Raw genomic sequence first — 15,324 nt, forward strand, 5'->3', positions numbered from 1 at the left:
AAGCAGTTTGTTCTCATGTAGAGTGTGCTGGAAATGGAGCCTGCATCGCCTACCTCCTGCTTCATATGAATTATGCATCGGGTTGATCCTTTTTCGATTATTGGTGAAATGGGGTTATAAAGTCTCTGAACGCCTACTTACGACCAGTTTGCACGTGTCCATTTACTTGTGTGGCCATTCTACTTCTGTCTTTGGGCTTCTACTGAACCACCGGTAGTACAGTGTCCACTTGGGAAGACCAAAGGAAACTGCTGCAGGCTCAAGGTACTCAGCCCAGAGATAGCTCTGTTTCCAAAAGCCGCTCTTAGCTTCCTAAACTAGCTATAGGGGCAGGGGGTTTGTCCCTCCCAGGCCTGCAAAGGCCCCATAGAAGATGTGGAAAGAAATCAGGCAACAATTGGACACCCATGGAGACTGCAAACTGAGCACGCAGACACAAGTTCCCAAGGCCCAGGTAAAGCCACCATCTTGGCCACTCCCACCGCAGGTACATCACACAGGGGGGCCTGGCCCAGCAGGTCAACCAATACAATCAACCACGCCTCCCTGGCCAGAGGTTTGAAACACCCTGGCCTTGGGAAGGCGTTGCTCTCTCTCACCCTGCTCCTGGTTGGAGGCAGGTGGAGGGTGAGCGTCTCCCTCCCCTGTGTGGACCCACATGCTCTTAGTCTCTAGGATCCTTGGGCTTCTGGCTTCCCAGGAACTTGATTCCCAAGTTCTGCACGTGTGGGTGCTCTTGTGCAAGTGGTTGTTTCATGTCCAGTTGTGAACCCTGGCCATGCGGCTTAGCGCGCTTGCCAGAAATAGCATGTACCCTTTTGAGACTGATTTATGTAAAACTGAAACTTGTCCCGTCCTTCATAAAAACTCACTTGGATTACAAAACGTGCTTTGGCGTGAATTCTTTCAGCATGAGAAGCAAAGAACCGAGGTGTAACCCACTCCAGAAACCTAACACTGCGTTCAAGTGTTCTAGATTGATTTTTTTTTTTTTTTGCCATTTTGGTAGCAATGAAGCTTTCTGGGGAACACAAATTTCACATTGATTAATAGAAGGCTGAAAAACCTATCAATGGCTGACATGTTCTTTCACAGGAGTCAGCACTGTATCTAAACGGTAGAGTTGGTTTATGTGCTTTGTCAATGTGAACACACTACTTCAAGGAAGGACTCAACGGAGAGAAAGACATGGAAACAATGACCAATAAAACATACATTATTAAAATGACCTAAGTATTGCTGTCATTAACGCAAATGAGTCACCTTCCCAGTTATCAGAAACAAGCATCTTCATTCCTTATGACAGCAAGTTGGAAATACTCTGTAAAATATGTATGTGCATCTGGAGGCCTTTTGCTTTTGCTCAAATGTGTACAAAACAACAACAATAACATCCCAAATGTTTACATTCCTCGCTTGGCGTCCTAACCTCAGTTAGTACAGCACAGCATGATGACCTTGGAGATCTCCAACGACTGCCTGTCTCATGCAAAAATACTCGGAGTAGCCTACAGTTATAAACACACCAGTTCTTAAAGTAATACGGAATATGTCATCAAACTAAAGTACTTCTTTTTCAAAAAGTTATTTCCTGCATTAAAAATATTACAGATAAGGTTGGGTCAAATACACACACACACAATTTTATATTGCCAAATGCATTAGAAAAAAAACAATGTTAATACTATCACCATTTAAAGGTGGCAACATCAAGGAAACCATTATATAGAAGCAGGAAAGAGAGGTTTAACTACCTACCAAGGGATGTTTACTTTCGCTTTTTAAGTGGTAAAGGGAAAGGTCTGCCCTCAACCTTTATTTTTCAATGACATCAGTACAATGTAGGTACTTTAAATTTTAAACTTGTCATTTATGTCTTCAACTGTAGACAAAATTTTAGGCATAGGCGACATGTATCCATGGTAGCTGTGACAGTTGGGTTTCTTGTGCCAATATGGCTTCCATAGGAACACGTGGACTAAGTTTACCTGCCACTCAGGTCAAAGCTGGGTTGGAAGGCCAGAGATATATGTCTCTCTGGTGGTGGGTCTCGGTCTCTCTCTCTCTCTCTCTCTCTCTCTCTCTCTCTCTCTCTCTCTCTCTCTCTCCTTTCACCTTCTTATTGGTGAGTCACTTGTCTGAAACCAGCCAAAGCCCTGGAGATGTAACCACTGCCATTGGATCCGCAAGACTTTGCACCCACCACCCTGTGACCTTCCTGCACTTTGCATCATTGCATGCAGCTACACGAGTCTAAAGAGGGACTTCTGGGCTAGTATTGGCCTCATGGACTTGATCTGGGGCTGGGATGTTTGCTTGATATCTAATTACTTCTTGATATAAAGCTCTCTCTTATACATATACGAGTGCCTCTGAATTTGTTCCTCTAGTCAACCCAGACTCACACAGCAGCATAATATATGTTCTGCATCTTTGGTAATTAGAAAGTCAGTGAAAAAGTGTTCCTCAACTCCAAACGTCTCCTAGAAACTTTTCCACTAAACACATTTGCTGTAAACTTTGGACTTGGATATGACAAGCTATAATGGGGAGGATTAGTTCCCATTTTTATAACTCGTCATTCCCTGGCATGTTATAAAAGTGGTTACATCATGAAATTGGGGCTCGTCATCATTGCAATAGTCTTAGCGTCTCCCTCTTTCGAGTTCCTTCCACTCCGGGTTACCAATATTCAGACTACGTGCTGACAACACAGAAATGAGAGGGAAGCCTTTGCCGCACTAGGACCGTCTATCTGCTCTGTGCCCTCATCGTTACTCGAGATCAATGAACTGATGCCCTTTCAGTTCCCAGCCGAGCACTTTAATGGTCGTGCCACCTTCATTGTGGTCTTGAAAAACCCACTACTGTTGAGGGGATTCTGTCTTTTAACAACCCTATCATCTTAGCATCTTCAAATGAGCTTACTGGATTTTCTTTCCATTTTCTTCAATTCAAACTCAAAAGCTTGCAATAAAATTAGTACACAAAAATCAGACCTTATTTAATGAAGAATAAAGTCTCATCTTGTGTAAATCGATTGGAATAATGAGTAGGCACTAGTGACTACACAGGAAAACTAGGTCCCAAATTCCAAGGGCACTGATTCATCTGGCCTCAAAGACAGACTGCCTTGCAGAGCATAAAGCTGAGCTATGTGAAGGGCAAGAAGTAGTCTCTCAGATTCTCAAGACCCAAATGAACCAGACCAATTTTCTAAAAGCTGTCTCTTTTTAAACGAATGTTAAGTTGGGTTCTAAATTTGACCTGAATTTAAATTGTTGTCTGGAGAGGAATGTCCGGCTGGACTCTTGGGCAGTTTAAGCTGCTTAAAAGAGGTGCAAACAAAGTTCACTTATGCATGACAGACAAAGCCTGCTCTGAGCGACTGGCATCCCCCCCAGAGGAAGGAGCAGCAGCTGGGATGAAGGAGCCATCCTGCAGCTGAAGGTCCCTGAAATTTACTTTTTCTCCTAACTAATAAAAGCAGGCCATTCTTCATCATTAGAGGGCTTGGGAAAGCCAATTTCCGATTGCTCTGCACATAGAATGAAATAGTAAAGCATATTTTCAATGGAGTACTTAGTACATGAATACCATCCCAAAAAAGATGCCGACAAAAACCTATTTTTAAGCTCCTTTGCAATAGACACTTCTCTTTGGAAAGTACGAGTTCCCAGGGTCATGTTGGCCAAAATAGTCACATTGACATGGAACAAAGAGTTTTCTTTGGTATTTTGTGTTCTGAATCTAGAAGATAAAAGAAAATAATTGATTTCCTGTCATACCATCAGTTAAATCATTATAGTACCAATTAGAGGCACTTTTTTGGTGGGGAGTGAGAGGGTGTGACAACTATTATATTTAATTTTGAGGACATCGCCAAGCCTGAAGACATATTTAACTTAAGAAACATTTTTTTCAGGTGTACTTCAGTGGTACATGGTTGGGACTAGCTCACGACACTGCTCAGGAAATTAGAACTTATCCATTTTAGGATCCACATTAGGATAATCACCATCAGCACAGAGGCAAATAAAGAAGAGGAAAAAGATCTTTGAGGAAAGGCTCTAAATATAAAATCTTCACAAATACTGCATGTCTATTTCTATAAACAAAAAAATCAGGAATTCTGCAAAAGTCATTTAAATTAATTAAATAATTAATGATAAGTAGCAAAAGTCAAATGACCAGGTGTGTCCAAATGTGCGTGTCCACACACCAAAGCCTGTGATCTCGATAGCCTACAATTCGGGTCCAGTCCATCATGCCCGGAGATAAACCAAGCCTATGATCCAGAGGGCAGAGCAAAGCCATACATTTCATTTTCTAGCTATCTGAAACGGTTAATCTGATTTTAAGATCCCAAAACTCTAGACCAGGAAAAAAAAAAAAGTATGGAATAAGGTCCAGAATGGATCCTGCCGCATTCAGTTAGTCATCAGCAGCGTGGCTGAAGCTGCGGCCTGTTGCCACTGGCAACCATCCTCCCTTGGTCCCAACAGAACCGACTCTCTGAGGGAAGCAAAGCCCTCAGCGTGAAGAAGACTACAGTGTGCCAAACGAAATAAGTCCATTACAAAAAGACACAATATGACATCAGACCACTGTTAGCAAGTCGCCATAGAGAACATTTCACACCAACAGAGACATGCTGTGATGGTTAGCCAGGGGGGGTGGGGGGGGGGAGAGGACAGTGATGTGCTAACCAACCAGACAGGAGTCACGGGCTAACTTGAGCAAAGGACATAAATAAGAATGTCAAAACTAAAAGATACCATTGCCTCTCTTTGTAAAGTAAAGCCACAAGACTGAAGTTGTGGCCTGTCAAGTTCACAGTAAGGCTGTGTAAAGGAAGCGGACGTGGTTTAGAATGTCACCCCTCTTCCTCCTGTACCGTCCAGAATGTGATGTCCTCAGTGGCCGACAGTGCATATTAACTGGTGCAATCAGCAGACAAGGTTGCAAATACCAGGGACTCGAAAAGCGGGTGGAAGCGGTACAGGCACGGTCACATCAGGGAAGTGGTGGGCACAGAGCCGGGCACTGTGGTCCACACGCTTACTTCGAACACGCAACAATCTGGCAATTCACAAGCAGAAGCCTGCAGGTGCTTATGAAACTGCAAGAAGCGCAGAGCCCAATGGGCGGCACTTAAAGAACAACGCTTTGCTTTCATCAAGAGAATGTAACATTCTTTCTTCAAGAAGAAAGAATGTGCAAGAATCACAAGTCCCTCCTCTGTATCCCTAAGGGCTTACACACACATTGAGGCTAGGGGTTGTGTGTGTCCATCAGTCTGACCGTCTCTCCGCCCTGGAGAAACTATCCTTGTTCACTCTGCCGGCTCCAATGGCCAGCTCGTAGGAGACACTCAGTGAGTGTGAAATGTACAGAGCACAGAGCTCCTGGATGAAGAGTCCGAGAACCACACCCCCTTTACAGTTTGGGACTGTGCCCCGGGATCTGCAGCTCCTGCCACGAGAAAGCCAAGGAAAGACTGCAGCTCTTCCCTGTCAAGCTCAGGTCCTTCCCTCCAAGATGTGCAGGTCTCGCCTACCTTTTGTCTCCACAGATGGAGCAAAGGGGTGAAAGGGGAAACAGGAAAGCCCCAGCCTTCCTTACTGCTTGTCCCACGCAGCCTCGTTCATTCAGCATTTACTGAGCACCTGCTACCTGGCACCCACTGCGCATCAATCCAGGAACAGCGCGAGCACACACAGCAGGACAAATGCCTTGTCCTCGGGGTATTTTTCATTCAGAAAAACCAGAGGAAACGGTCTTGTGCAGTGTGATAAGCACCCTGTGGTAAGGCCGCACACTGTTCTAACGGCATTGCAAAGGCTGCCTCATGTCTACGACAAAAAGAAGGCAAGGAAGATGCCATGCATGACAGGGAGGTTGAACGAGAACCAAACATGAAGACGCAGCAGCATTTACCCTGGCTAAAGGAGATGGACCGACCTTTCCACGCAGAGGATGGACCAGGTAAGAAACTCATGGAGGCAAGACAGACCACGCTGCATCGGAACAGCCTGGCAGGATCATGCTAGGTCAGTCCTGGGGCAGTGGAGTGTATACAGACCTACTCAGAGCAACCCCATCAGCGGAGAGACTGGTTTCTAGGGTTCTGTTAAACGCAAGGTCACCAGTTTGAGACCATCAGCTGTTCTTCTGGAGAAAGGTGAGGCTTCTTCTCTCATCAGGTGTGACCCTCCCTGAATCCGCAGGGACAGGTCTACCCTGCCCATAGGACTTTGGAAGTTGAGACTCCACTGGAGGGCAGGGAGCTTGGCTGACTTATTACTTTGTTTGTTTTAGTTTATCTAAGGAGGGAGCGTTCCATGACAAGGGGGCTTGCTGCATTTCATAAATCTTCCTAAAACGGGCCCCTTTAGAGAGACAGTAAAGAATTTCCTTGTCTGAAACATTTAATGTCAATAGGGATCTATTATAAGCCCTGATTATCAATACTTGTAGGTTAGTAAAATTACTAATCAATTTTTTTAACTTTATAAAAAGCAATGAACTGAAAAGAGAATTATAAAACTGAAATATTTTCTTACAATATGCCTTAAATAACATATTTCCCCTTAAACTTGGAAAGGATGGTTAGATAGATTCTTAACTTGAAAATATTTATAACAGGCTGTGGGAGAGAGAACTCTTTCAGACTCAATTTCTGCTACCACCATCGCTTCTCCAGTAAGAATCTGGGCTGACAATGTGCCCACTTAAACTTCCCTGAAGATGGTGGTTGCCAAGAAGTTTCAAGTAACATCACTGGGTGGGGCTAGTGGAACGATGGTTTTGCGTTTCTCTCCCGGGCATCTTGGCTGAAGCTCCAACAGCGCCCTGTGGTTCTGAGGACAAATGTCTCAGGCTAAGGATGCTGAAAGATCGATGGAGTCTACCTACGTACCCGATCTCTTCCTTGGTGGAGTCACCACTCAAAGGTTTCCTAAGCACATTTTGCATGAGACTAAATCTCATGTAGTCACTTCCCTCTTCTTCCAGAGTCCAGGGCAAAATCCGCTGCATAAGCCAGAGATGGAAAGTGTACTTGGTGTAATTCGGCAAGATGCCATTTCAAATAAATTTAAGTCACAATATTAGATTCCCTATCTTCTTTCACCTCACATTCACATGATTTTCCCCCCACATGATTATTAAACATCTTTTTGATCAAAATCAATTGTTTTCCAATTTTTCCATTGGGCACAAACTCAGGTCCTTAGGCGGTCTTCGAGGGGACTAAAATTAAGTATACTTAGAGTTGAAGCCGTCAGCAAACAAAGGTTCGGGAGGTTGATCACTTAAAGGGACAAACAGCTCTGAGGGATTCGAACGTGACAACCTGCAAGGGCTAAGCAGACGGTTTCAACGGGCAACTCCAAAAGACAAAGAAAGTAAGTGCAAAGACCTGGAGCCAGAAAACCTAAAGAGAAGGACACACCTGGCCATTCACAGGTGAAAGAACTGAAGAAATACAGGAAATATGAGGAGGTACCCACCAAAAAGCAGAACTGCGCTGGGCAGAGGAGCAGAGCTTCTGTAGGAGGCATCTGTCCTACTAGGAGAGCGTCGGAGCAACTCTGAGTTAGTGCACCCACAGGTGTCGCCTGGGAAGGTTCTCTCTTGGTCACAGTGAATTTTTCCGAAAAGCAGTGCCACTCAAACCGAGTTTTCTTGTGATGGCTGACTTAAGGGAACAGCGTGTGGCTGTGAAATTGCATTTCCTGCTCAGGAAAAATGCCACAGAAACCCTTGTGATGTTGAACACAGTTTACAGGACAGCACTGTGGGAAAAAGTCTACCAGTAGCTTTCTCGTTTCAAAACAAGGTAAAATAGCAATTGATAACAAACCTCATTCTGGACGTCCGTCAATTTCCCAAACAGATGAAAATGCTGGCTAGTAGTGCATTTGGAGTGCATAACAGCCTGTGACCAAAAAAATCCTGATTGGTGGCAGACGGGGGCCTGGTTTTGCCACCAAGACAATGCACCTGCCCACGCAGTCATCTCAGTGTGCCAGTTTTGGGCAAACAAAAAAAAAATTAACAAAAGCATGCCTCTCTTGCCCCACATACCTGACTCACCTGACCATGCTCCCTGTGACTTCTTTTTGTTTCCGCCAATAAGAGGGACATAAAAGGTCAGGGACTTGAAGAGACAGAAGAGGTGATGAAACAAACGAGGGAGGCACTATCAGCCACACAGATGAGTTGAAAATGTTTCCAAGAATGGAATCACAGACTTGACAAATGGATGAGGTATAATGGAGAATACTTTGAAGGTGATAGGGTTGTTTTGTTAAAAATAAATAAATACATGGCTTTGAGGGAATAAAAATTCATCGTTTTATAACCACCACCACCCTTCGTATTCCAAGCCTTGATTTGCAATGTTGAGGGATTCTATGTGCGGAATAATGAATGATGCAAAAGCATCAACTTTAGATGGAAAGAATATAGTCACTGTACCAAAAACAATGGGCCAATAGTCAATCATTTCAGAAAACGTACCAACCAAACCGATTGGAAGTGAAGGAGGAGATCCAAGATGAGCTGAAAGACATGGAAAACAAACCAGGCTTCAGAAATTGACAAAATCCCAGCTGAGAGGTTACAACCGAGTGAGCAGTGCTGGAAGTGCTCATTCGTTCATGCCCCGCTTTTTCCCTGGAAACTACACACACTTCTCAGCATCAGCCACCACAGCGCTCAACAGTCAGTCTGTGAATGCTGTATGTTTCTGTTATTTTAGATTGTATGTGTTATTTGGTATGGCTGATTATTTTTCCATCTGGCAATGTTCAAAAGTTTTCCCAGTATAAATTAAGGGTAACCATGTCCTTGCTTTACACCATCTTGACTTACAAAAGGTTTCACAGAAACACTCTACGTTCCAATAGTGGGGAAATGTATTTATTGAGCTTTTGATAATAACCAATATTTCAATAGCCATCAAATTCCAAACTCTTTTAAAAAAGGCTTTGCCCCACAGGCTGTAATATGCCCCTGCCTACATTTATGAAGTCACTTATTAAAAAGGAACACAATGACTGTGAGCAGTCCCTGGAAACCGGCCGTGTCCAGGTAAGTGGCCTGGCTGACTGCGAGGGCTGCAGCATATTCACAGAGAAAAGTGAGCATCAACGAGAAGGCGTAGGCACAAATCTCCATCTGGCCAGGATGCCTACACCATGCCTCAAGCCCTTCAGGGTCCTATTCTGTCTCAGAAGTGGAAACACAACCCAATGGCTGAGCGCTTTGATTAATTTGGTGAGAGAAATGGACGGAAAGAAAGGGAATCATCTCTTTGAACACAAACACGGACGCTTCTCGGTAAACTCAGCTGGGAGGTCACAAACATTAAATGCATTCGAATCCTAAACTATGCCTATGAAAAAGCACCAAGTTTTCTCTCCCTGAGACCAACCTGTTCTGAAATTTTCCTTTGGATGTTGTCTCCGGCACTGGATTGATTGTGGGGAACAGAAGTGGGAAGAGAACATACGGGGGCAAATTCTCCTCGTTCGTGCGTCAAGGAGCCTGGGAGGCCAGGGCTCCCGGCAGGGAGACCTTGACTTTTGCAGGCTGGACATGCACCGCAGTCACATGCTCCTAAGTAAAAGTCTCCCCCATCGACGTCCCTCCGGAACAATGCCAGTTTTAAAGCACTTCTTGTAAGCACAGGGTTGCTTACTATGCTCTTGAAGGTCAATTGCTTGAAGGACACTTGGCTGAAGGTTGTCTACCATCAAGAGCAATCAGACTCTGTTGTCTGTCCCACCTGAAGTATTTCCTTCATGATAAGGATAATAGACATTTTCCCCTGGAGAAGAGCTCAGAGACACCCAAGGTCAGGCTGCCAACTTGATTCTAGACCCTGCCCACCTCGTTACAAAAGGGGGGAGGTCAGATGCTTAGCCATCCTCCCTGGAGGCAGACTGCTGTCTCCCCACACCACAGGGGTGGGCCTGCTCCCTGCTGCTGGAGACAAGGGACTATATTTCTCCCTGAAGCTTGCAACTGTTAGCTTGGTTCCAGTAGATGGGGTTTACACCCTACTGCTTCCTAATGGTTCTTATGGAGATCCAGAGGCCATCCTGACTATAGGATCCGCCCATCTTGCCACATGTGTACCCCCAGTCCCCCCTTCCTATTACGTGGATACACCTAGATCACCCCTCCTATTACTGTATTATCTATAGCACAACCCCATCCTGTGACATATGTCTTCACCTGTAATTAGGGGGCTTGTATGTTCCCAAGAGATAAAAGCCTTGGTTAGCATTAAAGATTCTCTTTTTTCCCCTTGGACCACCAAGCAGGGCTGAGGTGAGCGTGCTAACATGAAATGTGCCTGACTCCATTTATTTCAATATTTTACTTCTATCTCTCAGGCTCTCTGTAACTTTACTATCTTTACTTATTGTCGCTGTACAATTGCGCCTACCGGACCCATAATGATGTGTTAGGGGCTGGCTTCCTGTATACCTCTAGTACCTCCCCCCTTCCTAGTGAATATATCCCCCTTGTTTGTCCCCCTCCTGTTAAGGTTCTGCCTCTAATACAGCCTCTTCCTGTTACCTATGTACCTGAGATTACATAGGGCTATGAGATAATACATTACGCCCTCATTCTGCCTCCAGTCTTCATACAAGAGGTGGGCCCTTGCATGCCTTGTCTGATGTCTCTTTAATTTATCCCTCAATCACACAACCGCCCATAAGGAGCCATCCAGATGCGGGGCTGGCTCCCACAAAAGATGAAGAAGCTCATTGTGGCACTGTTCTACTGAGACGTACTTAGGAAAAGGATAGGGAAAAGATGTGGTTACTTAAGTCGTGCTCACATGCAAGGAACTAGCACAAAAAATGTCCTGAAGACAACAGAAGACTGAATCGGTTTCCACCCTCTCCTTGGATTACTGCAAACATCACTAAACCTAGAACTTGATTTCTATACACCTAGTCAAAACAGGCATCCTTGTAATAAAATGGACAATTAAATTTTTAGTGTTTAATTGGCCTCCTGAATTAAATCTAATTGGTCTTTCCAATTATATTTTTAATGTTTATTTAGATTTGAATTGGTCTTCCCAATCAATCCTTCCCTCCTAAGTGTTCCCTACTCAACCAGTCCCCAGGAGCACATTAGCCCATTGTCTCTCTTTCATTGAGACATGCCTCACAAGAAGGCATGGGACAATCCGGGTCAGATGCTCACGTCAGGGTCTGCATTTCTAGAATTTAAATGTCAAGTTGATCTTAATTACCTTAAACTTAGCCTTCCTAATTGTCTACCCCTATCTTGTTTTAGGGGCCCTAATGACTTGTAGTGGGCTATGAGGGGGGCTGCTAACCACAAGGTCAGCAGTTCAAATCCACCAGCCACTTTGTAGGAGAAAGAAGAAGTACAGTATTGGAAATTAACAGGGGTAGTTCTACCCTGCCCTTACAGAGTCCATATGAGTAGGAAGCAACTCAGTGACATGACAAGCGTTTTAGATCATGTTGTGACTCCATTAACATGACCTACTGGGGTCAATTTTCAGAAATTTATGATCACTGTAGTTGGATTTACCCTCGATTAATTTGAGTGGTTTTCTATTGATAAATAATTACTTAAAATAAGTTGGCTAATTTCTAGATCATGTAGTTCTTTCCACCAGGAATTCACTGCGCTCTGTGTGTGTTACCAGAAGTCTAGTTAATTCTATTTAGTTACATTTTTCAAACTCAGTAGAGAATTAATATATTAATCATTAACCTCTCTTTTAGACTCCCCAAAGTTATCTAATTTTTTAAGCTTATGCAAGGAATTCAAAATGAAGCCTAATCAGCTCACACATTACACAGGCAATTCAATAATTGGATATTTAAGGGCTTACAACAGAAAATTCTTGATGTAACAAAGGATGAGAACCAGAATAGTGAAGGGCTGCAGAATTCCCAGGTATTTTTCTGCAGGAAAGTCAACACAGTGAACAACATCATGAGCACATTCAATGTCGTTGAAATGTATGTAAAGATTGCTGAAATGGTTAAAAAAAATTGTTCTTAATTCTTGAGGGAGCTTTAAACAGTGCTTGGAAAAAGTCCATTATTTTTTTATTCCATTTGATCTTTTAAACTCCATTTTTGGTTTCTATATATAATTTTTTTTCACAATTTAATAGAAATGGTTACAGAATACTGACTGTTGCAAGCTCTATCGACTCCGCATTTCCCATTTAAAACAGGATAGAGGGATTCCAGTTCTGGATGAGATTGAAGAAAGCACTCCACCCCCTTGTCTCGCCACTGCAGGCCGCTGTGCCGCTGAGGCAAATGCATGAAGCAGTTCCTTGACAGGTAACTGTGAGTGGCCAACAGAGGAAGATCCGAGTGGAAAATAATCGTCAAGGCTCAGTTTTTGGATCCAGTGCCTCCCATTTACATGTTGGTATCAGGTAGACGAAGTACAAATCCTTGTTCTAGAGTGCCCCTGTACACAGTGGGGTAAGTAGAGGAAATCCCCAAATATACAATACTGGAACAAGAAAGCATCTATCTAACACTGTGCACCCCTTATTTTTTTTAATCCATTTAAAATAGATTGCTCATCGCAATGTAAAAACTTTATTTTTAAAAATTCTTTGATCTGTGGCTAGACAAGAGTTCTTAGATATGACCCCGAAACAATCAAAATTAAATCAAGTCGCCTTCCTCAAAATTAAAAATGTTTGCTCTAAGAAAGATACTATAAGAGAACAGGGGGGTGGGGGTTCAGATTAAGGAAAAAAAATGTTTGCAAATCATATGTACAACCAATAAAAGGCTTGGATCCAGGATACAGTTTACAAAATCTCTCTAAACAACCAAAAATCCAATTTTAAAACTGAGCAAAAGGATTGCAACAGGCCAGTGGGTAGAAAGTCTTTGGATCCAATGGCGCTGAAAACATCTCAGCGCTGGCAGGGCTTCTCCAGCACCCAGGGTGGCATCCGGGTGGGTCCATGTGTCTTGTCAGCTGCTATGTCTCCCAGGGTGTGAGGAGGAAATACGGGAATTCCCTGAATCCTTAGGAGAAGGCTATGCCTACACAGAAGCCTCACTGGCTATGACCTGATTGACAGGCTAGACTCCACCCCTACATGCTTAAACCTTAAATTGACCATTATGTAACTACCACAAAAAAAAGATTTATGACACTTTTATCTTCAATTTAAATGAAATTGCTAGAATAGAAAATCAAATTCTTTAGGGGTTCCTAGTATTCTAAAGGCTCTCAACACTGGCTGTCAAGAGTGGAAGGATTTCTGCAAGTGAAATATGAGGCTGAAAGGTGCGAGACAGAAACCGGCGTCTGCAGGTGAGCCCTTTACTGCTCGGCTTCCATTCTGCTCAGCTTCTTCAGAAGCGGTGGTGCGCCAGCACAGCGTGGCTGAAGCAGCCAGTCACTCTGGACACTGATTGTGTGTTACAGTTTTCATAAGACCACCTTTTCCCAATCATGAAGTATGCTTTTAAATATATGAGGAATGTCATTTTCCAGAATCTGCACTATACTGATGAGAAGAACAAGCTAGCAAAGAAAGTAAATGAAAAATTATGTCAACAGTCCAATGTGCATGGACTTCGACAAATTATACAGGCTCTCAAACTTTACTTACATTTCCTGGCTCTGAAACTGACACGATTTGCTAAAACAAATGTATAATTCTGAATGTTATTTTTCATTTTGAATACTCTTGGGAAAATTTTTTTTACGTTGAGTGAAGCTCATGTAACAAAATATTCATCATTTTAAACAGTGACATGAGTGCATTCAACACTGTCACGACCGCCACTTCTCTGCTTCTACACCGGCCTGAGAACACGGTCACTTCTCTGCTTCTATACCGGCCTGCGAACACGGTCACTTCTCTGCTTCCACACCGGCCTGAGAACACGGTCACTTCTCTGCTTCTACACCGGCCTGAGAACACGGTCACTTCTCTGCTTCCACACCGGCCTGAGAACACGGTCACTTCTCTGCGTCTACACTGGCCTGAGAAGGCGGTCAGGACGGCCCCTTCTCTCCCTCTACGTGGACTTGGGAACACGCACAGACGCAGCTGTGCTAAGCCCGCTTGGACAGCACTGCTGCGAGCATGAAGCGTGCGGGACTGCAGCCTTCAGCGGGTGGTACGTCTTGGCGTTCTGTCAAATGTGCACTTAAAATAATCTCCTGCCGGACGGTGCTGCACCACACTCTGAGGGGCAGGGCACTGCTGCTTGTTAGTTTTCAAGAGTGACGGCCGTGTCACACGCTGCCACAGCAGTGCCCATTGCTTCTAGTACTCTTGGTGGCCAGCAAAGACATTCTCCATATATAAAATTTCACAAAACATTTGAAAAATTGTCTGAGGGGAAAAAAATCATTCATATCACATGACTTTAAAGCCTCAAATGTACTTTGTTTCCCCATCCCCCCGCCCAGTTCTCCCCAAAGCTGGGCTACATCAGCAATGGCTACAGTTAGAAACCTGGTCTACGAATGACATTCTGAAGAAAAGGAAGATAGGGGAGCATCGGGTGAACCTTGCTGAGACCAGAGGGGCGGGGAAGGGAACCTTCTAGTTCCTTGGCACACACACAGGGGAATGAATGAGCTACGGGGTAGAATGACTAGAAGTCCTCGTCCAGGCAGTAACAGGGTCAAGCAGAGATTACCCACCAAAGTCCATATTAGCTGCAAGTTCACATTCTCTAACTTCCGTGCATGCTACACTTTTAGACAGTGCTTCATCCCCCTAGCCCAGTGGCAAGGTACATAAAGAGATATAAAGTACGTGGTTGTCTAATAGAATTGACTACGAAAAATAAAACGATAAAATAATAATTTATAAATTATCAAGGGTTCATGAGGGAGGGGGAAGCGGCAAGGGGGGGGGGGAGCTGATTCCAGGAGCCCAAGAGGACAGCAGTGTTTTGAGAATAATGAGGGCATGAATAATGAATGTATACGTGTGCTTTACACAATTGAAGTATGTGTGGATTGTGTTAAGAGTTGTATGAGCCTCAATAAAATGATTTAAAAAAAAGAAAATCGTAGCTAAGGTCAGCAGCATTACTCACTGCACTATCAGGGCTCAAAAAAAAAAAAAAAACTACATGAAAAGGACTACAACTCCCAGGGAGAATTATTTGCTACCCTACTGAGAGCCACGTAACACACCGGGCGTCCTGGGCATCGGGCCGTCTCCTCCACCTGCTACCACACCATCACTGCAAAAGGAAATGCAGACTGCTCTCAGGTAACACTGTTTTTGACCTAATGGCATAATGGACA

General features: G+C 44.0%; 1 protein-coding gene across 24 annotated transcripts in view; it reads right to left on the reverse strand.

Annotated features, from left to right (window-relative positions):
• SIPA1L1 (signal induced proliferation associated 1 like 1) overlaps positions 1–15,324 on the reverse strand; it is a 335,625-nt gene that overhangs the window by 206,964 nt on the left and 113,337 nt on the right. For 4 of the 24 annotated variants that reach the window (XM_075531745.1, XM_075531741.1, XM_075531738.1 and 1 more), the window contains one exon: positions 8,527–8,568. The exons of the other annotated variants lie outside the window; for them this stretch is intronic. The gene's annotated coding sequence lies outside the window, so the exon portion shown is untranslated. The remainder of the gene's footprint in view (positions 1–8,526; positions 8,569–15,324) is intronic. 24 annotated transcript variants of the gene reach the window in all.

This window comes from Tenrec ecaudatus, chromosome 14, assembly GCF_050624435.1.
Source record: "Tenrec ecaudatus isolate mTenEca1 chromosome 14, mTenEca1.hap1, whole genome shotgun sequence".
Classification (NCBI taxonomy): domain Eukaryota; kingdom Metazoa; phylum Chordata; class Mammalia; order Afrosoricida; family Tenrecidae; genus Tenrec; species Tenrec ecaudatus.